The sequence below is a fragment of the Lepidochelys kempii genome, chromosome 6 (genome assembly GCF_965140285.1).
Source record: "Lepidochelys kempii isolate rLepKem1 chromosome 6, rLepKem1.hap1, whole genome shotgun sequence".
In the NCBI taxonomy this organism is placed as follows: Eukaryota; Metazoa; Chordata; order Testudines; family Cheloniidae; genus Lepidochelys; species Lepidochelys kempii.
The window spans coordinates 115,743,179-115,761,511 of record NC_136385.1 but is presented as its reverse complement, the minus strand read 5'-3'; the positions used below and the strand labels follow the sequence as shown (position 1 = coordinate 115,761,511).

The window sequence follows — 18,333 nt, the reverse complement described above, 5'->3', positions numbered from 1 at the left end:
GGATATGAGATCCCTTCTGTCCCCGCATCCCCTGGCGGATAATTAGTATTTTGCATGATGCTTGGATAAAACACCTATTCTCATGGTCAGAGGTACCTGGCTATTTGCAGGTTTATCTGTAGCTAGTGTCTCACTTGTAATGCCTCTCTGAACACTGTATCTAGTGAACAAACCATATCAACACAGGCCAGTCTGTTACAAAATCACCCTCTCTTTACAGAGATGTGTAAATTGTTTACAATTTTCTCTCTTTCTTGGCTCCTTTTTCTCTATTTTTGTTCTCATTCAGCTGTTCTCACACAGCGACATACATTAAGTGTTCCCTTCAGCATGTAAATGTCAAGATAACCTGAGGTTAAATGATAGCTTGCTAGAGAGGAGCCTTGAACCATGTGATGTTATACTTCCATTTCCTTTCTTACTCTGGGGGTTTTAATGACAGCATGGGGCAGAATGTCCAGATTCCAGCTTGAGATTTTGTTCTTTTATTCACACTCTCATTTAAGGTGCCCACCACGCCAGTGCCAACATCTGAAGAAGTTGGAATACATTAGCATTTTAAGTAATATGACGCTATACAGGGCACCATCTGGGATTGTGCAAGTTGTAATCAGAAGAAACAAGTTGTATTTAAAAGCTGCACCGTGTTTGGAATAAAATCCATGGTTTGTCAACGGATTGGTAAGAACTCTCCAAAACAAAACTCTGCTGCTGCTTCTGTCTGGGGTGGCCTGATGCTGTGTAAAGGGGGAAAGGTGACAGATGAAAAGAGGGTCCCTCAGAAGACTGGTGGCATTTTTTATTTATTTGCTTTCTTTTACATCCTCGAGGAAATAATACACATCAAGGAGGTCACACTGTGCTTAGAAAAGTCTTGTCATTGACAGGAACATGTTGCCTGGAAATGACTTGTTTTCTCTATTTGTTTTTAGGGTTAGAATTTTTATAAGTGAGGAAGGACCTGCTTTCCCGTTCCCCAAAGGTTCCTCATTAGACATTTTGGGAAGGCAGTATTGTCTAGTGGATAGTGCGCTGCTCTGTGCAAGTCACTTCACCTCTTTTGCCAGTGATCTAATTATATGTCCCAATCTGGAAAATGGGGATTATGATACTTACCTTCCTTTGTAGAGTGCTTTGAGATCCATGGGTGGAAAGTGGTCTATAAGAGGAGATGATGATGACGTTGATGATTGAAAATTAATTATATTAACCAAAAAGCCACCCAGTTTAGTAATTTTCTTATAGGCTCCATTAACAGTGCAGTTGGGATGGGGCTTAGTGGACAGCATCCTTCAACTTGACTGGGTCCCAAATCTAGGTGAATTGATCAAAGATGATAAGAAGTGCCATGCCCAAATTAACTGAGCAGAGACTATTGTATTCATGATATTAGACTTCCATATGCACTTGAGGATTAGGAGTGACTGGAGTATGCTGGGAGATACTTGTGTGATACTGCACATTATGAGCCTAATTCTCCTTTCACTTACAATGGAGAAAATCAGGAAGAACTCCTGATTATTGTCAATGGGACTTAGGCATGTGCTTAAACATGTACTTAAGTGTTTTCTCTGAACTGAGTCCTAAGGCATTTCTAAGACAGTCTAAATCAGTGGGGTAATATGGAAGTTTTATTGGCACGCTGCTGGGATGACCTGCATGAGATTGACAGCTTCAGTTATCCCAAACTCATGCTATCATTATGACATGCCACATCGTCATCAGGCAGGCTCCGTGTAAGCAGCAAGTAGCCATGACCTCAGTGGCTTTGGAGGTTCTCCTAGACAGTGGAGGTGTAATTCTGCTTTGCCAAAGGTAAGGGCTGGTTTCCAGAGTCCTATCCAGGGTGGTGCACTTTCCAGCACAGTGCTGTGTTGTGCTCTACAGAAGCGTACTTGCATGGCAGCTTGCAGGAGGTGGGAAGGGGCAGGGCAGGGCATGGACGGGCTGGGTCCAAAGATTTGTTGTGCCCCACAGTGCTCTACTCCCTCTGTAGTGGGGCTGCATTAGGCATGCACAGAGTCTGAGTTAGCTGCAACCTCTCTGGTGCTCTCTGCAGGCTTACCTGAGGATGTCTCCCCACTGTGGGGAGCAGCTGTCACTGTTGTGGAAGGATGTGGGGTTTGGCGTCTCTGTTTTAGAAGATGTGGTTTGGGATTGCAGGATGCAGACAAGACGGCAGTAGGATGCAATTTATGCAGGCTCTGTTTTCTTTTTACTGCAAATATTGAATAGATACAGGATAATTGTTAAATGCAAGAGTTAATTGCTTTAAAGTAACGACCAATCACCATGATACTCTGCACTGTACAAATGCTAAAGCATAGATAATGAGAATAAGATTATTTAGCAACTAAAACACAGTACTGCATGTTTAAATGTCAATTTTAAAAATCTGTACACCACACACATCTCCTCTTGGAAATAATATTTACCTTAACATTCATGGGGAAAAAATGGCGAAAGGATCTATAATTACAGTAATACATTTAGAAAGGATCTGTAAGTATCACTGTATCTACTGAGTCAAACAAAGTCCATTAAACTTTGTCCCCTAAAAATGGCTGTAGCCTTCAGGCAAAATAAATACAAGAAATTTTACTATGAACATTCATTAAGTGCTCATCACGTGTAACATAAGTGACAGCAGAGTTTCAAGACACACAAATCATTCTTATGTATCCTCCCATCAGATCATTCATTTAAATATGTACTTGTCTCTCCCTTTTATTTTTAATGATGCCTTTTCTCTTGCAATAAGAGATGGCTGATTGCTCTTTGCAGGTACAATTTTTTTACCCCCCTTTAAAAAATCATTACCATAATGGAAGAGAGTAACATTTTTCCATTTAAGTGCGGCACAAACAAGAAACAAAATATTTTTAAAATCATTTATGCTCTTGTTCTCTTAATGGAAAGAAGTTAAAAGAGTTTTGGTTTTTTCCCCCAAAATAAACTTCTCTTAGGAGGAAAATCTGAATATAAATGAACTCTTTTAGAGTCTGCACAGACTGAAGAAAACAGGATAAATTGAATGAAAATTGACTATTAAAGGAAATTAGGAGCATAAACTTCTTTTTTGAAAGGGCTCAAACATTATCTATAAGCCTATTAAATTGGCTGATTGTTGGAGGAAGAATGAAATGAGGAAGGCATGATATGCAGAAAGCAGATTCCAAATGCATTACTATTTTCAAGAAATGCAATTCGAGGGGGAGGGTGAAGGATTATTCTGCAAGGAAAATTAGATGGGAATGAAGATCTAAATTGTCCAAAGTGGGCGAAAAATATACTACAAATCCACTTAGAGATCATTTTCCATTGGCTCAAACTCAGCAGCTCTGTAATGGAGAGTTGATAATTCTAGCTCAGACTTTCCAGATGCTATTTCACTGGATGGACAAGCCAAGGCCCATTGTGTTGCAACAAATATACACAAAGGGAAGAGACTTTGTTCAGAAACAAGAGCACTTGGTGGGTTATAATGTTCATCTGGAGGTTTTGTAAGGTACACGGGGAAGATGGACCTTGTTACCTATAAGTGCATACTGAGTCATGGTGGGGACCCTCTGGCTAATGAACACTGCATAGGGGGTTTGTGATAAATGCGAGCGGGGGACTCCCTTTTGTGGACACCCAGTCAGCCAGTTAGCTATAGAACCCCTCTTGGAAGATGTTCACTACTTGCTTTACCTGTAAAGGGTTAAAAAGTCTGACTGCATGCATAGGTAAAGGGAATTGAATGGGCACCTGACCAAAAGAGCCAATAGGAGGGCTAGAACTTTACAATTGGGAAAAAAAGCTTTCCCTTTGTCTGTCTGTCTGTTGTTCTCCAGTGTGAGAGAGGAGAGAGAAGAGACAGGGCTGAGACTATGCTGTAAAAAGCTTTTTGTCAGGTATAGAAATTACCAGATCATACCTAAAACTCCTCATTTGAAACACCAGATATGTAAGTAGATCAGAAAATGTCGAGGAAGATGTGATTAGGGTTATTTCTTTTGTTTCTTATTGGCTTGTGGACTCCTCTGTGCTAACCCCAAATGCTTTTGGTTTGCTTGCAACCTTTAAGGTAGACCTCAAGAAGGTTATTCTTGATGTTTTATTTTTGTAAATGGGTTTTTTAAACCTAGCAAAATCCTAAGTTCCAGATGTATTTTATTTCTTTTTGTTTTTGATAAAATTTACCTTTTTTAAGAACAGGATTGGATTTTTGGTGTCCTAAGAGATTTGTGCAGATGTTGTTTAATTAGCTGGTAGCAGCTTCATTTTCTTTCTCAGTTCTTCCCTGGAGGTGAGGGGGTGAAAAGGCTTGAGGGTACCCCCACAGGAAGGAATTCCCAAGTGCTTCTTCCTGGGTTCTCAAAAGGGGGAGTTTTCTTGCACTTGGGTGGTGGCAGCATCTACCCATCCAAGGTCAGAGAGAAGCTGTGACCTTGGGAATTTAATACAAGCCTGAAGTGGTCAGTATTAACTTTTAGAATCCTTGCTGGCCCCCACCTTCTGCACTTGAAGTGCCAGATTGGGGAATCAGCCTTGACAGGATTATTAAAGACAGAGATCCCGACCCTCATCTTAGAAGCAGTGAGAGTGCAAAGAGGTCTTTGAGCTCCCTTGATGTGTCCCACCTATTCTCATCTTGTCCAGAATTAAAGTCAAAGCAACTTCAGAGTTGCTTACGCCAGCTGCTCAAGACCTCCATGGGGCCATTCTAGCTACTAAGAATCACTGAGCATGGCAACATGCTATTTTCCCTGGCCAGGACTCCTGCATTGGGGAAGAGGCACCTGAGTATTTCTGTACATTGGGGTAATTCTGAAAAAGCCAGTTAAGCCTGCTATGCTGTTGCTTTGCACCACTGGGACAGTATATTGCATCCAGAACTGGCCCAAAGGTTCTGTAGTGGATGGAGGGAATATAAGCCTTGCTAGATTTAGGTACAAGTATGAGTGCAATCCTTGAGGACACACTATGGCTAAAAGAGATGACAACAGTGTGTAATACTCTGTCAGTGCCTTCCTGATCTTTGGGGTTGTACCAGTATACGATCAGTGTAAGTGAAAGGAGAACCAGGCCTAGAATATTATATATTTTATATATATATTTTATATATATATAAAAATAACACAGAGACACACCCACTCACATATTGTTGGCCTGTTACTCCTCTGATACACTCACTCACACACATACACACAAGTCTGAACAAAAATTGTAAAAAACAGTGGTCTGAACAGGTGTTTTGTTGGTTGAGAGGGAGACATCTAACTGTTCCTCTAAGAAATTGTGTTTTATATTTAGAAACCAGCTGGCTCCATCCATCCTGAGCAGCTAATATGGTGCAACAGCAATTCCAGTTGGTTCGGAAATAGCTTGCAGTCTAAGCAGTGATGCGAGAACCAAAACTGTCTGTCTTGCTAACTGATCCAAATTTTTTCTTGCAATCTGAGCTGGAGTGTAAATTGCTTTTTTTGTCCCCCCGTCCCTCCCTTAATGCTGGCCATGACTGAGAGGCCAAAATGCCTTCTGTTTGCATTATTACCTGGTTGACATAATTTATTGATACAATTTATCAATTCAGATACATAACATTATAATTAAATGGATCCCAATTTACCCACCTCTCTAAATAAGTCTCACCTTTCTTTCTACAACAGTAGACTTCTGTGATGTTTTTCCCCCCGCTCCAATCATCTCGTTCCTATAATCACTCATACTCAAAGTCAGGGAAGAGATGCAGGATGGTCCAACAATTAGGGCACTAGTATAGGACCTGGGTTTGAGCCCCTACTCTAAACAGACGTGCTCTGTGTCAAGTCACTTCGGGATTGTCTACAGCGCCTCCCATTTTGGCCTATGGGACCAGGGCTCATCAAAGTGCTGGGTTGTAACTCCTCTGTGTGGATGATGTGGGTGTGAACTAAAACATTCCTAGTTCACGTTAGTGTCATTTTCAAACAGGACTATGTTAATGCGAATTAGGAACCTTTTAGTTCACACTCATGGCATTCACGTGGGTGAGTTAGAGTGCAGCACTTTGGTGCACACTCTTATTCACACCCTGTAGACTGAACAGTGGGTACTGTAGGCATAGCCTTAATCTTCTGTGTCACCATTTCACATCTGTACAATGGGGATAATTGCACTGTCCAACCCCATTAGGAGGATAAATACATAGACGATTCTGACGTACTCAGACACTATGGTAATGGGGCCATACCAGTGTGTCAGATAGTTCTAATTAAGAGATTTACTAGAAAGAAGTTCTTGTAGCAAGTCGTGGATTTAAGCATTTTCCCCACAGATTCCATGAAAACACCTTGGAACTTTCCTGTGGATCCTGCCTGTTTAGGATCCTAAACAAATGCATGACCTTGCTGTGCAGTGAGAAATATTACAGCAGTGGAGGTAAGAAAATCTTTTAATTGGACTTTCCTAGAGTTGGCTAATTTTTTTTCCCCTTGAGTGATCATGTGTCCCGCAAACATGTTGATAAAAAAAAAGATTTATTGATCTTGGTTTATCTTTTTTCATCTACCATCTGTACTACCTGCCACATAGCTCAAGAACATAGATTTGTGTCACTCTGGTACCTAGATTTATTACACTGGTGCCTAGATCTGCACTTTTATACAGTGGCAGGGAATCAATACATACAACCCATCCGGCTAGTTGTTCTACTGCTTATAATAACCCTACGGACCAATAAACCGGGAAGCTGTTTGATTTTATTGTTTACTTACACACCAGTCAACATCCTTACTTTGCCCATTAATTAAATAATCGCAGTTTTCTTGGGACAAGATGAGCAGATGAGTCATATTGGCTCTTGTGCTATTTTTTTGCAGCTGGGCTAAGAAATGATACGGCGGAGTGGCTCAGAACGGTTTAGAGTTAATATACCATAACCCTCCTCAAGACTCACCTCGACTGTGATTCCTGCTATGCATATGACAATGGCTAGGCAGCTGGTGTTCTCTGCTTCCTTTGCTATCCATAATCATATTGTTGCTATCTGATGCTTCCCGGTCTGCTTCTTGTATAAATCTGTTGTCTCTTGTCATATATTTTGGTCCTGATCCATCATCTGATAGCATGAGGGGCAGACCGCTGTGCATATGCAGAGACTTGAAGTTAAGGGGGCTCCAGGAGAGCTAAGCCGTTTGTCTGTGTGCTAGCCATTGCTGGATCAGGGCCGAAAATTGTAAGCTCTTTGGGTCAGGGACCATCTTTTTGTTGTATGTATGAACAGGGCCTCGCACAATGCAGCCCTGGCACCTTCTAGCAGCTATTGCAACTGGGACCGAATGATAATAATAAAGGGTTGATTATTTAGGCAAGGAATAATTATTTATTAATGATCAGTGATACAAAAAATAGACTATATTAACAAGATCTCATTTAAACTGTAAATTATAAATATTCCTTCTTTTGAAAATCATTTATGGGACTAACAGGCTTCATGCTGTGAGAAGGAATTCAACCAAGAACTTACTGATTATTGACTGCAACTTGGTATTGCAGATGGATTTAAAAATGAAATAGTTAGGAAATACAAAGCATAAAACACTGACATTCTTCAAAGGCTTGTGTGAGTTAGATGAAAGGGTCAGTTTGACCTGTATGGTCCCTCGGATTTCTTTTTGAAGGGCAGGGAAGAGAGGGATTGGTAAGGCAGAGTTCTTTGCCATACATATAAATAGCACGGCTTGCTTGTGCTTTACAAGGGATAACAACACTTGGAGTGCAAAGATGAAAATCAAAAAAGCCAAGAGACGCAATAGCAGAACACATTACATTAAAATATCAAAAACCATTGACAAGTAAGGTGTAGTTCAGTGCCTTCCTGGCCCCTTGATGTACTATAATTATCATGCATTGGAAGATGAAAGCATTTCTGGTGGTACTGGAACAAATGTCTATGAGACAAAAGAGGAAAGTTTTCCAATAGCAGGCCAATTCTCTGCTGATGTAAATGGATGAAACTCCAGTGAAATCAATGGATGTCACAGAATCATAGAATATCAGGGTTGGAAGGGACCTCTGGAGGTCATCTAGTCCAACCCCCTGCTCAAAGCAGGATCAATCCCCAATTTTTGCCCCCAATCCCTAAATGGCGCCCTCAAGGATTGAGCTCACAATCCTTGGTTTAGCAGGCCAATGCTCAAACCACTAAGCTATCCCTGCCCCCACAAATGTCCACCCATTTACACCAGTGGAGTATTTGGTCCGCAGCCGTTCCATTGTAAACTGTTTGTACTTACACACACACACACACACACACAGAGGCACACACGTGCACACACACAACCTGCTTCTCTTCCCCAGTGTGCCATATATATATATATATATATATGTTGATAACTGAAGCTCAGCACAGTGTAAGGCATTCTGTACCATAGGGATGGGTACTAATATTAGAAGATAGATAGCTATGAATCTTGTGAGGTCCTTTCTTGGCTTAAAGTCTGAATAATTCATCAGTGATCCCTCAAAGTCGAGGATGATTTCTTTCACAGCTGTTTATTTTTTATGGGTCCATTTGATGACTGAAGAGTCCGATCCTTGAGCCACAGGCTCATTAGCAGATGTTGCAGGTTGTGTTGGAAGTCAGGGTTGGGCCGCGATTGCTGCGTGACAGTTGTTTGTCTTGTCTCACATTTTTCTGTGACCAGGGCAAAGCGATTTTCATCAAAAATGGACGTTCTCTCTCTGACAAATCTTTGCCAGTTATCCCTGTCCTGGGGTACTGTCTCCCAGTGTGTGGTGTTGATGCCATGTCTCTTGATGTTTATCTTGAGGATGTCTTTTAAGCATTTCTTTTGGCCTCCCTGTTTCCTTTCTCCTTTGGTGAGTTGGGTGGACAGCAATTTTTTAAACTACTCACACGCAGGCTTGCTCTCACAGGAAAAAGTCTGAAAAAACAGAACAATCAAAGAGAAATGTCATAAGCTTCTAATTATTAATTGTTATTTGTAGATGTAGTCAAAAAAGAAAATGTGAAGTTGTTTCTATTTTGCAGCGTTTGAAATAGATCCATTTTTAGCTTTTTAAAATTTTTGTAAAAGTTTTCACTGACTTTTTTTATGGAGATAAAAGTACGAGGTTTATCATTTGAACTGAAGTGCCAAGGCTCTAGAGCAGAGGTGGGCAAACCATGGCCCGCGGGCCACATCCGGCCCACGGGACCGTCCTGCCTGGCCCCTGAGCTCCTGGCCAGGGAGGCTAGCCCCCAGCTCCTCCCCCGCTGTTCCCTCTCCCCCACAGCCTCAGCGCACCGCACCGCCAGCACTCTGGGCGGTGGGGCTGCGCGCTCATGCAGGGCAGTGCATCTGGCTCCGGCCGGGCGGTGCAGCTCCAGACATGCTTCTTTGACCAGCATGGTAAGGGGGCCAGGGCTGAGGGGTTGGATATAGGGCAGGGGTCCCAGGGGGCAGTCAGGGGAGAGGGAGCAGGGGGGCGGTTGAATAGGGCAGAGGTTCTGGGGGGGGCAGGGGACAAGGAGCACGGGGGGTTGGATAGGGGGTGGGGTCCCGGAGGGGCAGTTAGGGGTGGAGTGGTCCCAGAAGGGGGCGGTCAGGGGACAAGGAGCATGGGGTTTGGATGAGTGTGGGATTCTGAGGGGGGCAGTCAGGGGGCGGGAAGTGGGAGGGGGCAGATAGGGGGTGGGGCCAGGCTGTTTGGGGAGGCACAGACTTCCCTACCCAGCCCTCCATACAGTTTCGCACCCTGATGTGGCCCTCGGCCCAAAAAGTTTGCCCACCCCTGCTCTAGAGTCTTGGCTTTAACAGATTCCTGCCCTCTGTGGATTGGCACAGAGAGGGACGTATAACATGCACTCACTAGTGGGTTACACAGCATCATCCTTCTTGGCTCACTCTGACAGTGAAGGCTTCTTCTTTTTTAGTCTCTGAAAGATTAGTTCACAAACCCTCCATATGTGGTTCACTGTTAGCCAGTTAGGTTCCTCACCTTAGCTCCATGCTTGAAGTCGCCGGAAAGGGTCACCCTTCCTGGCATTAATGAGAGGTTTGGGGCATAACTGTTGACTTGGATACAATGGAACATGAGATGGTGTCTCGTGTAAGTCTTGGTTTCTGGATTTGTTTTAATGAAAAGCACTGTGCATGTGGCGTTTACCCCTCTCCCCAAATGCTAAGGATTGTCTTTCCTTGGCAGGGGCTTGGAACTGTCATGTGCAGATCACAGGTGTTGATCATGTACCCTTATGGCCATTTTCGCTAAGGAACAAATGACAAGGGCAAACGTGTAACAACCGAAAATGAAATGCCGAAAAGACACAAAACCTGCCACCAGTTCTCTGTAGCAAAGCTGTACAACAGAGTCAACTCAGTTTCGTCTGGATGTTTCTCTTTGTGAATAGATATAGGAAATAGGAATTTTCATGTAAATTGGTGTCAGCAGCCTTGAAAATAAGCAATGCTTATGACAGAAAGAGCGAAGAGCAGACATTTTCAAGGGAAATAAATATACAGATTGATGGATGAGCTTTTTGGTAATAAATTGCTAGACCTGTGAAGATGAAAGTCTTTATTTGGTCAGATACAAAGTTTTAAGAAGCTTTTTGATTTGAAGGTTTGAATCTTGCTATGTCTGACTTTTAAAAACCTATTTTAAACAAATGTGAAGGCACACCAATTCAAACCTTTTTTGTAATGAAGATCTGATATACCAGGTAAAAACTACAGACCATATTGTCAGGTTTCAGAGTAGCAGCCGTGTTAGTCTGTATCCACAAAAAGAAAAGGAGTACTTGTGGCACCTTAGAGATGAACAAATTTATTTGAGCATAAGCTTTTGCTCATTTCATTGGATGCTGTAGCTCATGAAAGCTTATGCTCAAATAAATTTGTTCGTCTCTAAGGTGCCACAAGTCCCCCTTTTCTTTTTGTGGACCACATTGTGTTATCCATTTTAAACAGAACTTGAATGGGCTTCAGTGACTAGTTCTGCTTCAAAAAGGGATGGAATGATATGTCTCTATTTTACGAGGCAAAAGGAAAGAGCCTGGACAACTGAGTAATCTCTCTCTCTCTTTCTGTGTTTAGTGTCAAAAGCACAAAGATTATGCTGAGCTGATTAAACAAGCTTACAATTGTATTACAGCAGACACTGCAATGAGAGCCAAAATGTGATTGGCAAAATATACATGACATATTGTAAAACAGATAAAATGATAACAGCTTTTTACCGAATAGCAGCTGCTATTCACTTGGGAAATTAGGGCGGAATGCAACTGTTCTTATAAATCATGAAACAGCATTGCCATCATCAAGAATTTCCTTCCTTAATTTTTTAAGTACGATATTACTGTTGGTCTTGTTTATTTATGAAAGGTATAGGCTTAGACTGGTTGTTTCTGAACATGCTGGGGGAAAAATCCTCACCCCCCTCCATACACCATGGTGGGAGGGGCAATTTGGATCATATATTAATATTAGAGTCCCTCAAATCTTTTGTCTGTTGACAGGCATAAGGAGTATGTCTGGTCTATTGGATAAAATCACTTAACATTTGTGGTTTCTGAAATTATGCAGAGGAACTGCACAAGACGGAAAAGGAAGTCTCTATTATGTTGAAATTAGCTTAAAATAGGGCTGCTTTCTTTCTCATAGCAATGATTTTCCATTTGTTGCTTCAGAGATAATTGCATGTGCAGACTTCATTCTTCTGTTTGTTTGGACTACAAGGATTAGAACTACTCAGCTGAACGGGTCAGAGAAACTTTGATGGAACCAAATTCCATTAGAATATGTGGTTGTACTGAGACTGAAATGCTTCACAGAATTGGCTTGATTTTAATGGATTTTTTTTTGTGAAGAAAAATGGAAAAAAGTTTTGTTTTTTTTTTCATTTAATAGAATCGTAGGACTGGAAGGGACCTCGAGAGGTCATCTAGTCCAGTCCCCTGCACTCATGGCAGGACTAAGTAATATCATCTATTTCAGTAATTTCTCATTTTGAACTTTGAATACATATATGAAAATATGATACAACATTTTAAAAAGTCACACATGGAAACATTTTAATCAACCTGACATTATATATATATAATTATCCTTCCCAGAAATTTTTGAAATTTTCAGCTTTTGCTCCAGTTTGGACCAAAGCCAATTTAGAAATCTCAGAACTTTCATTCTCCATACAGCTCTCAGATTCTGTGCACTGATGTTTATATACTTTTAAGATGAAAGGTGCACTTTCAAAGTCAAAAGAAGAACCGTTATAGTTAGCCGGTTACTACCCTATCTATGGAATTGTCCCTGAGGAACGTAATGAGTATATGGTGAAATCATCCATTTTTATTATTATCTATTGTAAGGTCTTCAGAAAAAAAAGAAATAAACATAAAGGGCCAGTCTTTGGTGAATGTAAATTGACTTAGTTCAATTAACTTCAATAATCATGAGTCAGATCCTTAGCTGGTATAAATCATTGACTTCAACAGGCTGGTCTGATTTGCATGGCCCATGATTACTGAGCTATGCATTTTCCAGCATAGTGGTAGTACACATGAGAACGTTTGACTCACCACACCCAGTGCTGTTCGTCCTCTACGTCCAATTATATGATGTCATACCATCCTAAATCCAAATTCTCTCTGCTTGCTGTGCTGATGTCTTCTTGGTCCATTCTTGCTGTTCTGTTGCTTGTGTCAGAAGCTAGGCTCCCATTTTCTACTCTACAGTCTGGAGTAAATATTGGGCTTTGTACAGTCCCTGCCAATCCTGGTCTGTGGCTGTTTGCCTGGCCCTGTCTTGCACTATGGCAGTGACAGCTATGAGCTCTCCTGCTCCTGCCTACCTGATGTAGTAGATGGTTTAGTTATTACCAATTTAGGGATGCCATGGTTGGGTCACTCAATACATGCCCTTAGGCATTACAATTTTGCACAATCCCTCCCATGTTCCTGATCCTTTTGCACGGTGGTGCCAAGTGAGGTATTAGTAGTGGCCAAGAGCTCAAAGTGTTGCAACAATCCAGCTGCAAGGCTTTTAACAGATCTGTCTCTCCTCTACTGAGTCTGTGGATCCATGATGACCCAGGGCTGTTTCTTCATTCTTTCTCTTTTCCACTATGTCTGTGCATGGCTGGCATGCAGCTGCAGCTCCTTTCTCAATTTCCAGCATATTTAAACCTCCTAAACACATGCCAGGCTGCCAGTTAGTTCTGACTTAGGATCCGTTTAGTCATGTGGGTGTTGCCTCTTCCCCGCCTGCCTACATGGTTGCTTTCCCAACTGTTATGTTGCCACCCAAACTGCTGCACCCAAGCCTCAGCCATGTGGGCACATTGGTTAACACTGCCTAATTGGCTGCTGCCTTCAGTCCCTCTTCTCTACAAAATTGCCACTGACTTCTGCTCCTGCCTGATTGCTGGGTCCACGTTTCTGATTGCTGCATCTGTTCGGCTAGCCCAGTGGTGCAGAGTCAGGGTCTGATCATTGACTATCTCAGGTCACATTACGCTGCTGGAATGTGGGAGAATCATACACTGGCTTACAGCTGTTGTAGGGAGCGTGTTAGGAATAGGAATAGGCTATGATGCCTTGTGCTCCAGCAGTCCCAGTTAACAGAAAGGTCCATAAAGGATTATTGCTTCCAACATAATTCAGCGCAGCTTTTAGCTGTTCTTAGTTACTCCAGGAGACAAACCCTGATCAGCTGAATGATCAGAAGAGCAGAAATGTAGCTTAGAGACACGTTTCTCCACATCCTGCACTGACCACAGCTTGGGCAGACCCTGGGATCTGACCTGTAGGAATACAGATATATCTATTTTTTTTCTAACATTCTGGAAGGTGAAATTTGGATCAGAGAAAAACAGGTTAAAATTATATGGTACAAGTTTGTGAACTTGCACCCAATTCAGAACAGTGACCAGAGCTCACCTTCTTTAATAACAACACCTAGGACTGCAATTGGAAGCGAAAAGTGATTCTTAACAGAGACTTTGGTAGTGTTTTTATATGACCATAACTGTCCAATATATTCTGGAGAAGTTCCATTCTCATCCTCCAGGGAGCTTCCAGGTACTTGATCCCTAATGACCTATTCAATACAAAAACAAGTCCAAAGTCTATTCAAAGTCGCCATCTTTCACCTTAGATTTGCAAACTCATCTATTCCAGAGCCCTATCCTGCTTTATTCAATTTACTGAAAAGCTCCCAGTTCTTCAAAACCCTCCCTTTAGCATCTGATTGCTATGCTGATGTGTCATGATCCCATATTAATGTTCTTCTTTAAGCAATGGGTTTGTGTGGATTGCTCAGATCTGTGATATTTCCTAAAATCCCATAAAACTGATCTTCTCTGCCCACCCAGCACACTCCTATCATGTTCCTTCACTGTTTTTAAAAAAAAATATTTTCTTGCGTCCCACAATTCAAGCATGTGTCATTGTTTTTCATGCCTGCCATGTGTCCTCTTCTGTTGTAGATCCTTTGTGTGCTCCTTAAGCCATTGGAAAAGCAATATATTCCGCCCTGTGTGTGATGAAGAGCTGGAAGACTGAAGCTTAACTTTAACCTAAAATTATCTTTCAGTGCCTCAGTGATTGTTCCTGCATAAACAAAAGGCAAGCCTGTGGATTGCGTTTGTCTTATAACTTTTATTACATATTAAAGAGTCCAGGAACAGTCAGTAAGTTGAACTAGACCAATTCTCATCTGTTGTTATGGTTACCAGGAGTAGAAAATAATTTCCTGTAATTTATCTTAAGATCATTTATGTCGGATACAAACACAGATTAAGCTGAATACCATGGTAATTTCTTCTCCAATTGTGTTAGGAACCATAAGACATTCATTTTTACTTCATAAATAAGGGTTACAGTATGTCATGCTCAGTCAAAGAAGATAAAATGAATCTAATTAAGTGCCATCAGAAGATCACTTTGCTGTTTTTATTGCAGCAATAAAAGTGTCCTTACCTTCTTATTCTTTTAGAAATGACAGAGATTATTATGGAAATAGGATGAGATCAAGTAAGTCTTGCTTGACCTAGACTTGGATAACACAATATCCTTGTGCCGGTGACTGTTTAGAATAAGAAGTTTACAAAAGCTGGTCGAATAAAACTCATCAGAGATGCACTTTATGAAAATGAATGAAACCATATGTAAGCATCATAGAGGTCTTATATATTGGGTTTTATATAAATAGTGTAAACATTACATTGATCTGTAGTCCTCAGTGGTGATCATGGCAAACTAGGCTTACATACATTGATTTAAGGTTTCTGTGGGCATTAGGAGATATGACCACAAATCCTGCATGTACAGGGCAGTGCGTCTGTGGAAAGAACCATTTAGCATTACTGGGAATGTGTATGCTGGTATGGCAGCCAGGTTGTTCCAGAGCCTAGGGAAGCTCTACATGGAAGTGAGAACATTGGGAAGCACATGGGAGAGAATAGCTGATATGGCCACACAGGTGCAATTGACATGGAAGACTGTGGAAAACAACAATAACAATAATAGATTTAAGACATTGCCACGGTATTGTCACAGTTCCTAAAAAGCTAGCTCAGGGGCTAACCCAAAACTTAATGAAAAGGCTCCCATAGACTTCAATGGTCTTTGGAACAGTCCTGTAGTCACTGAATATAATAGAGAAGACAGTGAGGGTTGTCGGAGGTAGCAGCACCAGGCACTTCCGGACCATTTCCTCTACCAGGTGCTCCGCAGCAGGCATGGACCATGACCATAACCCTGCACGCTGACTGCTATCTGTGGCCATAGAGGACTAACTGAATCATGAGGAGGGATATATAAGCTGCAGAGTTACTTTGTGGCCAAACAACCTGTACCCAAAAGCTGAAGTCCTGGACTTCCTTCTCCCCTCACCTCAGTCCATGTATGGTTGCAAGAGAGTGACAGAGAGATTAGTGCCTCTCCCAACATTTCTAGGCACAGATACCATCAGGATCCCCTCAGCTGAGGGACAGCCTGGGGAACCAGAGTCAGCTGACAGCTACAAAACCGAAGCTGGTCGGAAAACGTTTGAGGGGGTTTTCCTATGGAAAATTTGGAGACAATATTTTCATAGAAATTTTCAGCAGAGAATGTTTGACTTTTCATAGAAAAACCAAAACCAGAAAATTTTCAGCAAAAAAAGCCCCACTTTTTTTGGTCAGAAAGACATCTTTTTTTTCAAGTGTTGGGATTTCCAAGAGAAAGCTGAAATTTTCTGCAGAAAGCAGACACTTTGGACAACCAATTTTTCCACTGAAAACTGTTTAAATGGAAAATTTCCAACCAGCTCTATACAAAACTGAGCTCTCTGCTGGGAATGGGCACCAGTGGGCCAGCAGATACCACTTTCCCTTCCTGGGATAATCGCAGGCAAAATTGAGGTTTAGAAGAGGCCCCGGTGGCTCCTCCATCCTCTACTAGCTAACTTTTATGGGGAACTGACTGAGCCTCCACAAGCACCTCTGCTTTCCTCTTTAGCTGTCACTCCCCTATCACTGCAGTCCTGCAGCTACAGAACTGCAATGTCCTTGCCAGGATCTGAGCAAAAGACACAGAGTGACTGGGATCTGCACAGGACCACTGGAGGAAACAATGATCTCATACTGGGGCTCCCCTCTTCAAAATATGGATTAGCTATGGGGACCTACACCTTCAAGCCCAGTACTGCATAGGCCTGACCATAATCAGGTCAGGCTGGTATGGAGCTCCCCTGTACAGAGAAATGGGTCCCTTCAGAATCTCTTCCCCCAGTGAACTCTGAGATAAACAAATGTCTTTGTCATTTCACTGCATAACTTTTCCTCAAACCTAGAACTGACCACAAAGCAGACAAAAATGAAATTTGAGACAAAATGTTAAAACTGTTTGTTTCCATTTAGCATTTAAACCAGGGGGACGGGGAGGTGTTGACATTTTCTGGCCAGCTCTGCCTGTGATGCTCTTTTCCCAGGCTCATGGAGACTGCAGCTTCAGGAGTGATATTAAAACAAGCAGCCTTCATTGTTTTGGCATGTCCACAAGTGGACTTGAGACCTAGGGAATGGCTATAGATGCCCTTAAGTAGAGATGGGTGGAAACATTAGGTCAATTCAGAGAAATATCTTGGGCCCAATTCTGCACCATTCCAGTCAATGGGAGTGTTGCCAATGAATTTAATGGTTAAAGCATATTTTCAGCTGATTATGTAAGAACATAAGAGCAGCCATACGTGGGTCAGATCAAAGGTCCATCCAGCCCAGTGTCCTGTCTTCCAACAGTGGCCAATGCCAGGTGCCCCAGAAGGAATGGACAGAACAGGTAATCATCAAGTGATCCATCCCCTGTCGCCCATTCCCAGCTTCTGGCAAACAGAGGCTAGGGACACCATCCCTGCCCATCCTGGCTATAGTTTCTCCATTCACATAGGGAGAGAACAAAACATCATCATTTTTGCTGGATTAAATTATAAGAGGTTGACATGAGCCAAATAAGAAAAATTCCTAGTAAATCTTGGGTTTAGCCAAAAAATAAAATAAAACAAAAATGGGGAACCATAAAGGAACAGTTTCAGTCAGTTTTGTAAGCGGTACCAGGTATAATCCTAGTCCCTAACTAATATAACTTTTCTGTAGAGATATCTTTTTAGAGCAAATAGTTAAAAATCCTCATTACAACCTTCCTGACCTAGATAGAATTCTCTTGAAACTGTCTCACAACCTTTGTCACAGATTCTGTCTTTTGGAACAGACACATCCAGGCTTGTATTTATTTGCCTGCTCTACCTTTTGGCACGTGGATGATGTAATGTGCTTTGGCATGTGGGAGGCACTTGTGTTTCTGGTTTAATTGGTGCTCGGCTGCCAGTCTTCAGGCTCATGAACTATAATAAATAAAGCCTATGAAATGCAAAGGTTGAGTCCATGGGCATAGTAAAGATGACTAAACCCTACTTCTTCAGTAAATAATCCTAGACAGCTCTTTGCTGTGGGGCTTTTCAGTTAAACAGCTTCCACAGGAAAGAACTGGCTGTGACGATTTGGGAAATCTCTCCATACAATTTATGAATCTGTGAGACTGATCAGACTGCAAACTCTATTTGAATGTGGGAGCTAGTTGTCTTCTGTAATTATTGGGGTTACTCTGTACCCCTGTCATAAAAATAAAGGGAAGGGTAACCACCTTTCTGTATACAGTGCTATAAAATCCCTCCTGACCAGAGGCAAAACCCTTTCACCTGTAAAGGGTTAAGAAGCTAAGATAACCTCGCTGGCACCTGACCAAAATGACCAATGAGGAGACAAGATACTTTAAAAGCTGGAGGTGGGGGGGAACAAAGGGTCTGTCTGTCTGTGTGATGCTTT

General features: G+C 41.9%; 1 long non-coding RNA gene across 1 annotated transcript in view; it reads left to right on the top strand.

The window, feature by feature from the left end:
* Window positions 1-6,313: 6,313 nt before the first annotated feature.
* LOC140913425 (uncharacterized) overlaps window positions 6,314-18,333 on the top strand; it is an 89,509-nt gene continuing 77,489 nt past the window's right edge. The window contains exon 1 of the long non-coding RNA XR_012159584.2: window positions 6,314-6,405. This is a non-coding gene — a long non-coding RNA (uncharacterized LOC140913425). The remainder of the gene's footprint in view (window positions 6,406-18,333) is intronic.